The 16,091-nt window shown below is 41.1% G+C and overlaps 1 pseudogene; it reads right to left on the bottom strand.

The window, feature by feature from the left end:
* Window positions 1-9,105: 9,105 nt before the first annotated feature.
* Window positions 9,106-16,091, bottom strand: part of LOC105536260 — an 8,509-nt pseudogene continuing 1,523 nt past the window's right edge.

Below are 16,091 nucleotides of genomic sequence, written 5' to 3'. Positions count from 1 at the left end.
TTTTTTTTTTTTTTTTTTTTTTGATGGAATTTCACTCTTGTCACCCAGGCTGGAGTACAATGGCATGATTGATTTCAGCTCACTGCAACCTCCACCTCCCAGGTTCAAGTGATTCTCCTGCCTCAGCTTCCCAAGTAGCTGGGATTACAGGTGCCCACCACCACGCCCGGCTAATTTTTGTATTTTTAGTAGAGACCAGGTTTCACCATGTTGGCCAGGCTGGTCTCAAACTCCTGACCTCAGGTGATCCACCCATCTTGGCCTCCCAAAGTGCTAGGATTACAGGTGTGAGCCATTGCGCCCCGCCAGTTTTTACTTATTTCTAATGGACAGCGCATGGCTGTTCAGAATAAAGACTGCACTTCCCTACCTCCCCTGCGGCTAGTATGGCCATGTGACCAAGCTATGATATGGACAGAAGTGATGTGGGAAACTTCTAGACCCTTAGCCAGAGGGGGTCTGTCTGCTTTCTCTTTCCTCCTTCTTCTTCCCTGTGGCTGGAAGGCACATATGGTGGAAAACCATGGTAGATCACGTGGGTGATGGCAACACTCTGTATTAGTTTGCTGAGGCTGCTGTAACAAAGCACCACAAACTGCATGCTTCATCAATGGAAATTTACTCTCTCACAGTTCTGGAGGCCACAAGTCTGAGATCAAGATGTTGGCAGGATTGTTCTGAGGGAAGGATCCATTTTGGGCTTCTCTCCTTGGCTTGTAGATGGCCATCTTCTCCCTGTGTCTTCACGTCGCCTTCCCTCTGTATGAGTGCAAGTCCAAACTGCCCCTTTGTAGAAGGACTCCAGTCATATTGGATAGGACCCATCTACTCCAGTATGACCTCATCTTAACCAATTATATCAGCAACGACCCTGTTTCCAAATAAGGTGGCATTTTGAGATACTGGGGGTTAGGACTTCCACATATGAATTTTTAGGGAGGCACAAATACAACCCAGAATAACCTCATAGTGGAGGCTGCACTGCCCCGATGACCTTTCAGGGCCGAAGGCCTTACTCCCACAGCTGCCAGCTCTCAGCTATCAGCCCTCCTGAGAATGGCTCTCAGCTAAAGGGAGTCTTCCAGTCCAAGGTCACACCCCTTCCCAGGGACAGCGGTATCCAGTGACTAGTCTCTCTCTGTGTGTATCAAGACCCTGCTCCGTTATCTCAATTCGGACAACTCTGAAAGGCCACCACAGCTTCAGGGCTCCCCTGGGCCTGGCTGAGGCCTTGGTTGTGACTATGTCACAGCCCAACTCCTCCCTCTGCTGCTTAGTCCAGCTTTGTACCTCTTCCCACAGGTGTTCACCCTGAGAGGCGCCTTCAATGAGCTTCCTGCATGTGGAGCTCCATCCTGAAGTCGGCTTCCTGGGAAGCCCGCACCGCAACATACCCTAATGACCCCAGAACGGTGAAAAATTCTATGTCCCGGATCCCAGGGAGCTGCCATATTAGCCCTGTACTGTTTACACCCAGCCTGTGATGTGAGAAGAAAAGACACTTCTTCATCAACTGTTGGTGTTTTCAGTCTGTTGTTTCAGCAGAGTCTATATCCTAAGTACTTGCTGGAGGCTGCAGGGAGGGATTAACACAGAGAAGGTGGTTGTACCCAGTGAGCTCTGATGGTCTTTCTAGTCTGGATTTTCCAGGATTCCCAGATTCCGTGAACATAGCATAGTGGGCAGCGATCCCCAAATCTGTCTGTGCATCACTAAAAAAATACTTGTTTGGGAGTTTATCCCAGACCTCCAAAATCTCTATGGCCACACCCAGATGGTCATGATGCAGCCAGCTGGGCAGCCTCTATGAGTGGGATTTGGGAGGCACTGGTGTGTGAGAAACTCAGTGAATTTTGATTGGGAAACTTAGTTCCAGCTCTGAATGTATCTCTTCCTAGCTCTGCTATCTTTGAGTTTCAATTTCCTCATGCCTAAAATAGGACTAAGTTATTTGAAAGTCCTGTGCTCTGCCTCCTATAGAAAGTTGCATGAGGCCAAATTGAGCCCAGATGAGGGGTTCTGAAGGGTCAGGGGAGCTGTCTAAATACATGAGGTGCTATTATCATTATTGGTATTGACGTTAAAAGGCTGTTTTGGTCACAGGTTGTGCGAACAAATACTTGACAGATGGTGCTTCCAGAGCGCTCCCAGGGGCCTTGTTACTGCGGGATTTTCCACTGAATGCAGTCCTCTTTCAAAGTTTTTGTTTTGTCTTGAAACCAGAGAGCCAGTGAGAAGCCTTGGTTAATCCCGGATGTGGCCTGAGCAATTCAACTAGCGGAGCATGGGGCAAGCCTTTTATCTAGGCCTCAACCTTTGGTTGACCTGGGAAGAGAAATGCTCAGTCCCGAAGACAGCTGTCCACAGTTGACCAAATGTGAGCTGCAGGCTTATTGCAGTTCCCAGAAGTCTCTGGACTGAGCTGAGCCACTTTCTCCGCCTTGTCTAGATATGCTTTGTTTTGGGCAGGTGTGGAGGCGGGAGAGGGAGGGGGAGGGGGATCATAGCATATTGCAGTTATAGGGACCTTAGAGCCATCTAATCCAACTAATCTTCACGTTGCTAATCATGACACAAAGCCCAGAGAAGCTTAGTGTCCTGCCTAATAGCATGCGGAAAATTAGAAGACAGCTAGGAACAGAACACAGGACTCCTAACCTCTAGGCCTGGGGCTGTTTACCCACCCACAGAGGCTGTTTACCGCAGCTACCTGAGGGCCTCAGCTGAGCGGGGGAGTCGGGGAAGGACTGGACCCAATTTCACATCTCAGCGACTGGTTCTCCCTCTGGTGTGGCAGGGCCCTGTCAGAGGTGACTCTCCACAAAAGCAGCCACAGTGACCTGGCTGACCCTGGCTAACCCGCTTTCAAATGCAACGGAAAGTTGATGAGGGTCTGGTTTCTGCCTCCAGGACTGCCCCGACCACTGCCTGAAATTCCCCCATTAACACCCCTCTTTGGGGATGCCTCTCTAGGATTTCACTATTTAGAATGTGCTTACCCCTGGGAGCAGTGACACTTTTGACACTTTTCTGTCCGCTCTGCCTGAGCAGGTCCTGAGAGAATCAAGCAGAAAGCATTTGGGGGTGTGGTGGGTTGGGGTGACAGGAGAGGGTGTAGAAGCGAGGACTTGGGTTGTGGAAAACAAACTTTTCTACTCATACTCTGGTGACAGCCTGACGGCTCTGTGGGCCTGGCCCCTGTCCAGACGAGGGGTCATGTGCCCTTCTCACCTGATGGTCTCGACCTGACTTCTAACTTCACCGAGGCAGCCTGGGAAATCCAGGCTCTCCTCGGAATTTCATCTGCCTTTGACTCCGCTCACAGAGTTGAGGTAAGGGTTTTGGGGGACACCGCACCTGGGAGCAGGAGGTGCTGGGAACAGAGGCCCAGGCAGAGGGCCAGGTCTCCTTTCGGTCATTTCTGGGGCATGGAAGGCCTCTTGAGGGTTTTTGCTTAAGGCTTCAAGTTGGCCTTGGCCAGAGTGCACAGTTGGTGCTTAGCGGCTATGATGGCCATGAGAGGGTTTGGGGAGGGAGTCTTTGCAAAGTCAGGGAAAGCCCTCCTCATTCTTGTGTGATTTCAGGGGAAAAGAGGAGCACTACCTGACCCCTAAATTTGCTCCCTCTGTTGACTCTGCCTTCTCACAAAGGGATTTCTTTGAAAAAATAGGGTCTGACAAAAAATAGCCATCTTCCCATCCTAATGGTGGAGTAGCGCTCCACCGCTGCCTCCTCACCCACTCCTCCAGGGAAAGGAAGACTGTTGTCTATTCATTTATCCCTGCCCTGCCAGTCCATTCTCTGTTAAAGGCTGTTCTAAGTCTGAACCTCTTGAGAGTGTGAAGAGCTGGTGGAGCAGATCCAAGAGAAGAAAAGGGAGCATCGCGGAGGCCTGGGCAGGGTTCAGGAGCAAACAACCGTGACGCCCTGAGACTACCTACAGCTGGAAGACTTACCTCTCCTAGGAATGCAAGGAGATTCGGAGAGGCTGTGGCCATGGAAAGGGCTATAGGGTAAGATCCACGGCCACAGGAGGACACAGAAACTGCACTTCTCACCCTCCGGTCTTTGCCGGTGCTTCCCACGGACTGTGCCCAACAGAAAGCCAGAGGTGAGGGGAGCCCAGGAGATGCACTCCCCAGGGCTCAGCCTTCTAAGACCAGAGAAAGAACAGAGAATGGATTGGCGGGACAGGGATAAATGAATAGACAACAGAGTCTTCCTTTCCCTGGAGGAGTGGGTGAGGAGGCAGTGGTGGAGCGCTACTTCCCCATTAGGAGTGGGAGACAGGCCAGGTGCGGTGGCTCACGCTTGTAATCCCAGCACTTTGGGAGGTGGAGGTGGGCGGAACACGAGGTTAAGAGATTGAGACTGTCCTGGCCAACAGGGTGAAACCCTGTCTCTACTAAAAATACAATAATTAGCCAGGCGTGGTGGCACGTGCCTGTAGTCCCAGCTGCTCTGGAGGCTGAGGCAGGAGAATCACTTGAACCTGGGAGGCGGAGGTTGCAGTAAGCCGAGATCGCACCACTACACTCCAACCCAGCAACAGAGCGAGACTCCATCTCAAAAAATAAAAAAAATAAAAATAAATAAGGAGTTGGAGACAGAGGCCAATTATGGCGCTACTCCACAGGTACAGAAAGCCCCTTTATCTGTGGGTTTGCTTTCCACGGTTTCACTTACATCAACCACAGTTCCAGAAATAAATGATTCATGTTTGACATATGGTCAGAAGGTCAATAGCAGTCTAATGCCACGTCACGATGCCTTTGTCATTCACCTTACTTCATCTTATCATGTAGGCATTTTATCATCTGATGTCTTCACGAGAAGGGTGAGTGCAGAACAAGAAGGTATTTTGAGGGAGAGGAGAGACACACCACATTCACACAACCCTTATTGTAGTATATTTTACAATTGTTCAATTTTATTTTTAGTTATCATGGTTAAGCTCTTAACTGGGCCTAATTTATAAGTTAAACTTCATCATAGGTGTGTATACACAGGAAAAAACGTAGTACTGTATATATAGAGTTTGGCACCATCCACAGGAATGTATTCCCACAAATAAGAAAGACTGTAAATAAAAGGAGTGAATAAAAAGCCCTATCTATCTATCTATCTATCTATCTATCTATCTATCTATCTATCTTAATCTATCTCTATCGTGTATATCTGTCTACAAATTCTAGAAGAAAATCAGACGCCGTCTAGAATAGCAGCTAAGTGCAGGCTTTAGAACCAGGTCACTGAGTGCTGGCTGGGTCACTCACCAGCTGTGTGAGTTTGAGCTGTTACTTTACCTCTCTGAGGCTCCGTTCCCTCATTTTGCAGTGGTAGCAATGGTGGCTGGGAGAGTCAGATGACTGAGTATGTGCAAGGTGTTTAGAACAGTTCCTGGCACGTGGTAGGCAGCTATGTCAACAATTCTTTTTTTATTTGTTTGCTAAAAAAATTTTCTTATTGTGAATGAAGACATTGTCAACTTACATATATCATTTTTATTTGGAGTATTTTTTCACCTTACAGTGGTCCTGAGAAATTAAAAAATGCATTGACTTTAACTCTATACGTAACACAACTTAATATTAAGGTTGGATTGGAAATTTCCCACATTTAGATATTTCCCTGAAAATCAAAAGACAATTTATCAGTTTTACATAGAAAAATCTTAATAAGTATTTAACTTTTTAAGAAGTTAAAAGATTAAGACTGGCAAATAATCACAAATGTCAGAGCATTAAAGCAGCATTTTTTCCATAGGAATATATAAAATAAATATCACCTATACTTACTCAATATTCACAAAATTAAAGATAAATTTTTGTTGATGGAAGATGTTTTAAATACTTTGATATGTGGAAAACTTCATTATCTTTAAAAATCAGGTTCAAATGCTTTTAAGTTTGATGCATGATAGCATTTTCTAAATAATTCTCATTACTCTTCTGTCCCTGAAGACATAGCTTTTCCCCCCATCTATTGATTGGATAAGGATTTTGATTGTTTCTGTAGTCTTTTTCAATTAACCATTAAGAGGTTAAAAGAAACCAAAGGCTTTATTTGGGGGAATAGTGGACGTTTTAATTGGCTCGTTGGAAAGAAGCCTTTCCTTTTTTCCTAAGGTTTTGTTTAATTTTGTTTTTTCTTCCTTTCATTTTTTAAAAATCAAGAATGACAGGAATGAAAATTCAAACAATTTGATCCAGAATTATGCTAAAATTAAATTCAACAGCTGGATGAATTTTCTACTACAGTATAGAGGTTGAAAACCATTAGGAATGTGGTGAAAAACTATGGCAGGGAAGGTGGAATTCAACCACAAATTCTGAGTGGAGAGAGAAATAAACAGAAAAATTACTGTAGTTAAAATGTTGCAGTTAAATGTACTGTTAGCAATGTCCTATTGCCAACATTAGAATCATATGTTTCATCACTGTCTGGTTGCTAAGATGGTTCTGTGAGCAGGTGGTTCATCTCTGACACAGCTAAGTTTCAGAAAAATCGATGTGTTATATCTGGTTTAGATCAATGAACACTAAGTAAGCATACCAGTCAGCTATAGTTTCAATGACACAATGGAAACATTAGGTAGTATAGCTTTAGGACAAGGTCACATACTTATTTAAATAGCAGCCATTTAATATCACGCTCTGTGATGTTTAGCTATGCAATTCACCCACAACAGCTTTTAAAATTATGTTAAACTATGGGATGAGAGGGGGACACGTTGTTTTGGTCAGAGAAGGAAATACTAAAAATGTCGTAAAAGGCATTTCAAATATGATGACATACTACCTAAATACCATGCATATCTTTTTCAAATTAAAAGAGAAAACTTTTTACAAATTCTGTTTCTTAAAAATAAAGGACTGTGTGTGTGTGTTTTTAACTTAGAAACTAGTTTCATTTGCTCCACGCTGAAATGAAACTTCAATGGCAAGCAGCAAATAATGTAGAATAGTCAGTGAAAGTATCTCTGTTAGGAGCGTATGAAAACTAAGGAGTACGTTGGGCACAGTGGCTCATGCTTGTAATCTCAGCACTTTGGGAGACTGAGGCAGGTGGATCCCTTGAGGTCAGGAGTTTGAGACCATCCTGGCCAACATGGCGAAACCCTGTCTCTACTAAAAATACAAAAATTAGCCTGTTGTGGTGGTGCACACCTGTAATCCCAGCTACTTGGGAGGCTGAGGCAGGAGAATCGCTTGAACCCGGGAAGCAGAGGTTGCAGTGAGCTGGGATCATGCCATTGCACCCTGGCCTGGGCAACAAGAGGGAAATTCCATCTCAAAAACCAAAACAAAACCAAAACCCAAAAAACCAAGGGGTAACAACTCATAGAGAAATAATAATGGGCAACAAACAAGAGGAGGCAGCTTGACAGTTCTAATATAGAACTTGTGTGAGCACTTCCTTTAAAGTATACTAAATAAAGAATGGCAGTATCAATTAGTTATCCAAGGAGATAGAAGACATTCTGAAGCAGCATTCTCAGTTACTTCATTTTTCAGAAATAGAAGTTTCACCCATCAACGTCTAATTAAGAGTTCTAGTCTTCCAAATATATTAGAAAGTACAGTTAATCACAGCAAAACTTGCAAGCAACCAAAAATAGTTCTGGCCTGAGCCAGGCCTATTTACATATTTGAATTTGTCTCATTTTCACCTTTCTTTGTTACATAAATGTTTCTATTTTAAAGGCATATAGAAATTTACAAAATTTGCAAGAAATGTCTTTTTAAAAATGTACAACTTCAACAACTAATAAAAATATGAATATCCAGATACAGTTAGGTTTCAAGTTAGGATTTTTTATGATGGGTTTATAAAAAATTGAGGAAATACTCTCTTCAGTTTCAGACATCTGGGTACTAGTGCTATCAAAGGAATTTCACTGCCCTCCGTCGCTACTGTGATGAGAACAGTTAGGTCTCGGATTGCTATACCTCATATATCAGGAAGTGGCATGTTCAGTGATATTGCTAATTATACTTACGTAGATGCAGCTGTATGGTTTAACACTTATATGAAAGTTGTATGAATTTGTGTAAAGAAACATGTTTTAAGATGATGTCTTTAAATAGATATCGTAGCTGTTAAAACTAAGTGATATATCTGCACTACATATCCAACAATAAAAAGGAAAAAACTAGTGATACATCCAAAAAATTGGATGGATCTCAAGGGAGTTACACTGAGTGAAAAAACGCCGGTCTCAAGAGGTTTCATACTGATTTCATTTATATAACATTCTTGAAATAACAAAACGACTGAGATGGAGAACAGTTAGTGATTGTCAGGGATTCAGGAAAGGGATCAGGAGGTGGCTACGATTATGAGAGGGTGACACGGGATGCTTGTGATGGAAGTGTTCTGTATCTTGACTGTGGTGGTAGTCACATGAATCTACAGCCAGGGCTGGGCACGGTGACTCATGCCTGTAATCCCAGCACTTTGGGAGGCCGAGGTTGGAGGATCACTTGAGCCCGGTAATTCAACACCAGCCTGGCAACATAGTGAGACCCCATCTCTATTTAAAACAACAACAACAAAAGAATTTACACACATGATGACATTGCACAGGACCAAATACATACTTCATCTCAGGGCACCGATGACCTTCCAGGGACCATCTTGTTGGCCTATTACCACAAAGTCCTCTAAAGATGATCACTATATGCTTCAGATCAACTTTCCACACTATGCGGAGAAGCCACTACTAGTATTTTTTTATTCTTCATTAAAAAAAAAAAAAAACTCTCTTGACAAACCACAATCTCCAGCTTAAATGGGCTTGGAAATCACAGAAGGAAATAGAAAGCTAACATATAGCTACTAGTATTTTTGTCTGTCTGTATTTTTGTAAATTAAGATGAAAGATAAATCAAATGTTCCTAGCTTAAATTAGGTCAAATCAGAAGGAATAAATCAGATGATATAGCAAACACTTCCTCTTGACACCTGCAATTTCTAAAAGCATTAGGAATATTTTTATTAAATTCAGAGGAAGCATTAACTACAAATAAATACGTGACGTTTTTTAAAAGGCCACTTGGTGATAAAGTACATATCTATAGTGTTCATGGTTTCTTTAAAGTGCTAGACTGTCTCTGGCTTGAGAATCTTCTGTTGTTTCACAAGGTCTTTCAACACAGCTCCAGCGTTGTTGTCAGGTAACACTAGCAAAGGTGTGAATGTGGGCCAAATATTTAAGATGGGTTTCAAAAGAAGATGCTGGGGCCCACCAGGTCCAAGTCCAGCTGGGTTAGTAGGAGGTACACCCGCTGAGTGAGGACCCAAAAACGGATTTACATCTCGTCTTTTACCGGACCTGGATTCTGCTGTATCTTTAAAACTTTCTGGGGCATTTGTATCTAGTTTTCTCCTTCCTGGTGAATCTAGAGGTTTCATATCCTGAACAGAAAGCTTTGGTGGTGGAACAGATGAATGAGATTCTGTTTCTGGAAATTTAAGAAAAAGTTCTGAAAAAGAACTATTAAGCACAGATTGCTGATTTGGTCTCAAAGGTGTGTTGGGAACACTTTTTGATCCTCCTTCAAGCCACCCAAGTCATCCACCTGGTAACACTACCCTGATCGTCATGAAACAACTGCTCCATCTCCTCCGTTCTGACACCCAGCATGCTTCCCATCAACCGGACCATGTGAAGACGCTGATTTTTTGGTGTGTGGAAATGACTGATGAAGAGGTTTCTCATTAGGACTTTGTCCACTTTTCCTTCTAAGCTGTTTGCTAAGTTCATCAATTTCTTTTGTACATCATCCAGCATTTCTTATCGGAACTCATTTTGTTTTTTAAGTCCTTCAATTTGTTCTTCTTTTGGATCTGACTGTTCTGTAAGTCTTGATGCTGAATTCAATGCAGCATTTGCTTCATCCAAACCTTCCTGTGATGATATCACTTTTCCTTCCAGATTTTCTGCCTTTTTCTTCCATTCAGCTATAAGCTGTTTTTGCTTTCCGAGTTCAACAGAATACATAGCTTTTTCCTCTTGCTGGTAATGCTGTAGTACCATCTGCAGGTTGGCCAGTGACAGAGCATACTGCTTTACTTGTTCCTGAGAGGCAGAAAGCAGCAGCGCAGTTTCATCCCTTTGCTTGGAGATTACATTCAATTGTTCTTGCAATGACTGTACCTACACATTGGCTTGATGACTTGCATTTTCCATTGCATTAGAGGACGAAACCGGCTTTTCCTCCAAGACTGTGACTTTCTTTCTTAGTTTAGCCTATCTTCTGTGGCCAAAGTTTCATGGGTATGAGAATCTTCTGATTTTAAAAGATGATTACGCAATGTCTCTAGCTCCTGGTTTGACTGAAATTCTTGGTCACGTAAACGTTGAACCTTTCTCTGTAGGGCAGTGTTTTCCCTTTGTTTTGGTTTCAGGGCCAACATGACTTGGTCTCTCCTGTTGAAACACAACTGTCTTCTCCTGCACTGATTTAACTGCATTTAAAAGCTGATTTAACTTCCAGTCTTGCTCTGTTCTTTTTCTTTCAGTAACTGTTCAAAAGCAAGAGCCTTCTCCTTCACTGAGTGGCTCTCAAACTCTTTTTCTCGCAGTATCTAGAAAACTTCATGTTAGTCTCTTGTAACGCTTGATATTCTGTTTCCTTTCCCCTGGAAGTTTCTACTATTTTTTCATTTTCTCCTTTTAGTTTGCCAATGTCCATCTCTATAATTAATATTCTCTCCTTCAGGTTTGTTACTGCCTGCCTCGAAAGTTCATTTTCATTTACTTTGTTAGTGAAATGTTCATTGGAAGAAAGTAATTGATCACTTTTGGCTTTGAGGTCTTTTTCCTTAAGCAACTTTTGCAAAACATCTTGTTTCTCCTTTAGCTGCTTAATTTCTGAGTTGGTTTGTTTGTGTTCTTTTCTTTCTAGCTCTGAGGTGGCAGCAATCGAATCACACAATCTGTGATTATTTTCCTGGAGAGTTCCAATCATTGCATCTTTTTCCTGTAGTGATTTTCTTTGCTCTTCTACCTCTTGCTGAAGCAATTCAGAAGATTCACTCAACACATCAGACTTACTTGCTCTAAGAGACTCTGCTGACTGGGGAGTAAGCAATGATGCAGAAGACAGCTAAGGTGAAATAATATCAAGTTTTCCTAAAAGAAGATCCTTGGTATTGGAAAGCTGCCCAGTGCCGTGCTGAACTTGTGTGAATTCCTGCCCCAGATTTTTGAATTTGGTTTCATTCTGCTCATAACTTTGAATCGGGCCGGTATAGTTCATTTGTAATTTAGAATTATTATTGCTGTCAACCAAAACCTGTGCCTGAAGTTGGTGAAGCTCTTCCTGAAACTGGGCTGACTCGTATTGTATATTTTGTACTGTGCTGTTTCTACTCTTCCTTTTTTTTTTTTTTAACTTGCTGTTTTAACTTGTCACATTCTTGTAGAAGTCCCTCAAACTGATTACGATTAACACCTCCAGCCTCATTACCAGTGCTGGATGTCTGTAAAACTGCCAATAAAGTCTGACATTTCTGACTTAGTGTATATATTTCGATGTCTTTTTCTCGAATGATACATGGTAAATTCTGAGCAGTTTCTCTAAACGTATCTTGGTCACTACTTTCAAATCTAGTGGACAATTTTTTATTTTCATCTTGCAGTTTGATGAAATTTTTTTATTTTCATCTTGCAGTTTGATGAGAGCTGCTTCTTTGGCAGCAGCTATATCCATCATTTTGTGATATTCTGTTTTTAGATGGCTATTTTCCCTAGTCTTCTCATTCAAAACAGCTAATACTTATTCTCTTTCCATAGCATAGGCCTGCAGTTGCTGTTGAAGATAAATAACATCTTCAGTATAGGAAGTTGAAGAAATTCTAGCATGAAGAGCTTGTATCTCCAAATCTTTCTGCTGAATAATCTCAGTTAGTTTACCAACTTCATCTTTGGATAACTGATCAATCTGTTTAGTTGAAGATAAATTCTTTACATTTAGAAGTTTAATCTCTAGTTCTCTCTCTTTTATTCCTTTCACTGATCTTATCTAAAGCTTTCTGGACAAATGGATACTGATCATAAAGAAACTAAGGACATTTTGTTATCTAGTTTAGAAGAGCAGAAGCAATTGACACAACTTTTAAATGATAACTTTTTATTGAAAACTTAAAGATATATTCTTATCTTTAAGTTTTAATTTGGCAGAAAATCTGGAAGGAAAAGTGGTATCATCACAGGAAGGTTTGGATGAAGCAAATGCTGCATTGAATTCAGCATCAAGACTTACAGAACAGTTAGATCCAAAAGAAGAACAAATTGAAGAACTTAAAAAACAAAATGAGTTCTGATAAGAAGTGCTGGATGATGTACATAATTTAAATTATCTTTAACTTAAAGACATATGCTTATCTAAAGCTTTCTGGACAAATGAATACTGATCATAAAGAAACTAAGGACATTTTGTCATCTAGTTTACAGATAAATCATGCTTTTCACTTCCATTTTCTATTTTAAGGCCCTGAACTTTTGTTTCTTGAAAAATATCGGAGTTATCTGTTTGAATGTCTTGTCTTTCTTCATGGAACTGGATTTTGATTTGATTGTTTTTTGCAAACTCTTAATTTTCTCATCTGTCTCTAAAAAGATCTGGGTGTGTGTGGTGTTCATTTGCTCATGCTGGTATGTAAACTCATTCATTTTCTTCTTCTGCTCTTGTAAAGACTGAAGTAGTTGCATCTTACTCTAGTTTTGATCTTCAATTATCTTTTGATGATGTTTAATTGCCTCTTCAAGATGATCCTTGATTATGATCAGTTGAGATACCTCAGATTCTAGTTCAGTAATACTATCAAGGGTTTTAGGATCAGTCACAGGTGTGGTTCAACTCTGCTGTTCCCTGAGTCATTCTAGTTCTTCTTGCAGACGATTATTTTCTTCTTTCATGGATCCAAGACTTCTGTCCTTTTCCTATATGGTCTGCCTTAAAATTTCATTTTTTCTTAAGGCCTGAGAATATTTATCCAATTGCTCCTGCAGCTTTGAACTTCTTTAAGTTTTTCAATAAAAATTTATCATTTAAAAGTTGTGTCAATTGCTTCTGCTCTTCCAAACTAGATGACAAAATATCCTTAGTTTCTTTATGATCAGTATCCGTTTGTCCAATATTCTGTTTGGGTTCTGCTATTTCAATGTCTTTCTTTTGATTGAGTTTAATTAAATGCTCATGTTCCAGCTGTAAGGCAGAGGTATTCAAATTACGTGCATTTGACAGTTCTTCAGTGGTTTTCTCTCATGTGTTTACTTCTTCCAATAGCCTCTTTACAGCCCGACACAATTCTGCTTCTTTCCCTCCTTCTTCCATTTTTAGAGTCTCCACACTCGTGGTTTTTTCCCAGAGAAAGCTGATTGTTAGTAGCAATAGATTCTTCCCAAGTGATGCCTCACATCTTCACATGCTGAAACTAACTTTTCATTTTCCATTTTGACATCACAAACAACTGTCTTTAAATTTTCATTGAGCTGTTCTAATTCTGAAAGATGTTGCTTTAAGTTTCTGACTTTGGCTTCTCTTTCTTTAAGTAAGTTGTCCTTAAAATTACTACTAGAGTCTTGATTTAGAGACTGAGTTAACTCATTCCTGACTCTAGAAAGCTCCTCCTCATTTTATCTAATATGCTCCTTAAGTTCCAAATTCTCCTTCTGGATACTTACAATTTTTTTGTGTGTGTGATTTGTTTAGCTTATCTACTAAAACTTCTACTTTGTCCTCAAGTTTCTGGTTGGTTAAATGTAAATCATTTAGGGCCACTTCACTTTGAATTAACTTTTCTTTCTGTACATCCAACTCTTTAGGAATGTCCATTTTATCATCTTCAAGTTGATGAACTCTCTTTTTTTCATCATTTAGATCTTGTTTCAGTTTACTGATGGTGCTATCTCCTTCATTTTGTTGTTTTGATAGCTGATTTTTTATCAAAATCATGTGCTTTGTAGTTTCTTGATTTTCTCTGTCCAATTCTTCTATCTCAGCTATCACTAATACTTTTCACTAATACTCTAATTGAGTTCTTGTTCCTTTGCCTTCAAATTAAGTCTTAAGTCATTTAATTCTGAATGCAAACTTATGCCTCTTGTAGCTGTACTTTTAATTGCTTCATATTCATTGTTGGATTTTAAAAGTGATATCTGAAGTTCTTCCTTTTCTTGACTCAGTAATGACTTCTCTTTTTCTAAAACTTCAATATACATTTTAAGTTTCAGATTGTCTTCAGCAAGACTGTTATCCTGGTTTAAACTACTCAATCTCATTATTTCATTTTTGGCATCAGACACTGCTTGTTGTACTCTGAACACTTCTTCCACTGAGGCACACTGTGCAATAATTCTTTACTTTTCTATCACAGTATCACTCTGCTTCATAGCATAAGACTGCAATTTACTACACTCCAATTTCAAGTTTTCACATTCTTCCATTATTTATCTCTTTTCCACATTTAGCTGTTCTTATTCTCTCCTCAAAATAACTCTACCATTTTCTGCAGAAGATAATTTTTTGTTTATATCTTTTATTTTATCCTCAAGCTCCTCAATTTTTTTTGGTAGACTCCACTTTTTCTGTTTGTAGAAGTCGGATAGTTTTTGCATCTCATAGATTTTAGAGTGATCAATTTCTGTAACTCCAGAGCCACCTTGTTGTAACAGATTTTTGAGTTCTTCAATTCGTTCTTCATAGTCACTTAATTCTTCTTGATGTCGTCGACTTATTTCTGTTGGTGTGCTTTGTGCAGTACTGATATTTCATGTTGATGGTCATCAATTTCCTGACTTCGGTTCTGTTTCAGTTCCTTAATGATATTTCGTAGTTTGCATGTTTCACTTTGGGCAGAGCTATGTGTTCCTTGTGCTTTCAAAGTCTAAGCAATGTGCCTCCAATAGCCAACTTTAGACTAAAGCCTTGAAACTTTATTTGAGAGTCGGTTTATTTCTCGTTGGAACAAAATTATATCAACAAAGTCCACGTCATCGTCATGGAAAGCTGAAGAATGATAACTAATCACATAAAAGAATGAAGCTGCAGTGGTTGCTGGTACATCGCCAACTCCCGAAGGTACTGACTGAGTAGATGACGGCAGTTTCAGCAACTGATCCCGGAGCACAATCTGTCTGGCTTTAAGATGGCTGATTTCTACCTCTTTTTGTTGAAGTTGATTTCCGCAACTTATAGAATTCTGGTTTAATTTGAAGCTCTGATGCTTCATATTTCACTTCCAGATCAGTAAAAAGTTTCTTAAGCCTTTCATTCTCTTGATCTCAAGATTGAATGAATGGCTTCAATTTCCTTTGTCCTCGAATCCGGTAATTCTACTTCCACTTCCTCCCAGTCCTCCATCAGCATAACCTTTGTAAAGTTTGAAATCTGGCCAGTGAGGGAAGCCAGGCTGTCCTCGACTTGACCCAGAGACTGGCCCCAGCCGAGCCGAGGCTCCCAAGCCAGGACGACATCGCGGTGACTTTAGTGAACGACCTGGCCCACTCGGAAAAGAAAGGTTTAGTGCTGTCGGACGATCTGACCAAATATCCTTGAACGCCTGCCTTCGTGAGACTAGTCCAAAACACTCAGGATTCGATAACACAAGGTGGGGTTCCTAGGCAACGCCGGCTCCGAGTTCTGCTTAGAACCGCAGAGGCCTGGCCTGAGACTTGACCAGGTGCCCGCCTCTAGTGACACAGTCACCCACGCAGGGTTTCTGCTCATTCTCATGAATTCCCGCTGTCCAGATTGGGTCACTTCTTCCTCTGCTCTAGTGCATTTCCCCAGTTTCGTGGGCAACACCTGCCAACTCGACACCGGCCACCATGACAGTCGCCAACAATTCTTCCTTTTTTTTAAATTTTACTTTAAGTTCTGGGATACACGTGCAGAACATGCAGGCTTGTTACATAGGTTTGCATGTGCCATGGTGGTTTGCTGCACCCATCAGCTTGTCATCTGTGTTTTCAGCCTAGCATACATTAGGTATTTGTCCTAATGCTCTCCCTCCCCTTCCCCTAACTCCCCAACAGGCCCTGGTGTGTGATGATCCCCTCCCTGTGTCCATGTGTTCTC

Source organism: Mandrillus leucophaeus, unplaced genomic scaffold (assembly GCF_000951045.1).
Source record: "Mandrillus leucophaeus isolate KB7577 unplaced genomic scaffold, Mleu.le_1.0 Scaffold157, whole genome shotgun sequence".
Lineage (NCBI taxonomy): Eukaryota > Metazoa > Chordata > Mammalia > Primates > Cercopithecidae > Mandrillus > Mandrillus leucophaeus.
Note: the sequence above shows the minus strand (reverse complement) of the source record. Positions and strands in the feature narration are given on the sequence as shown.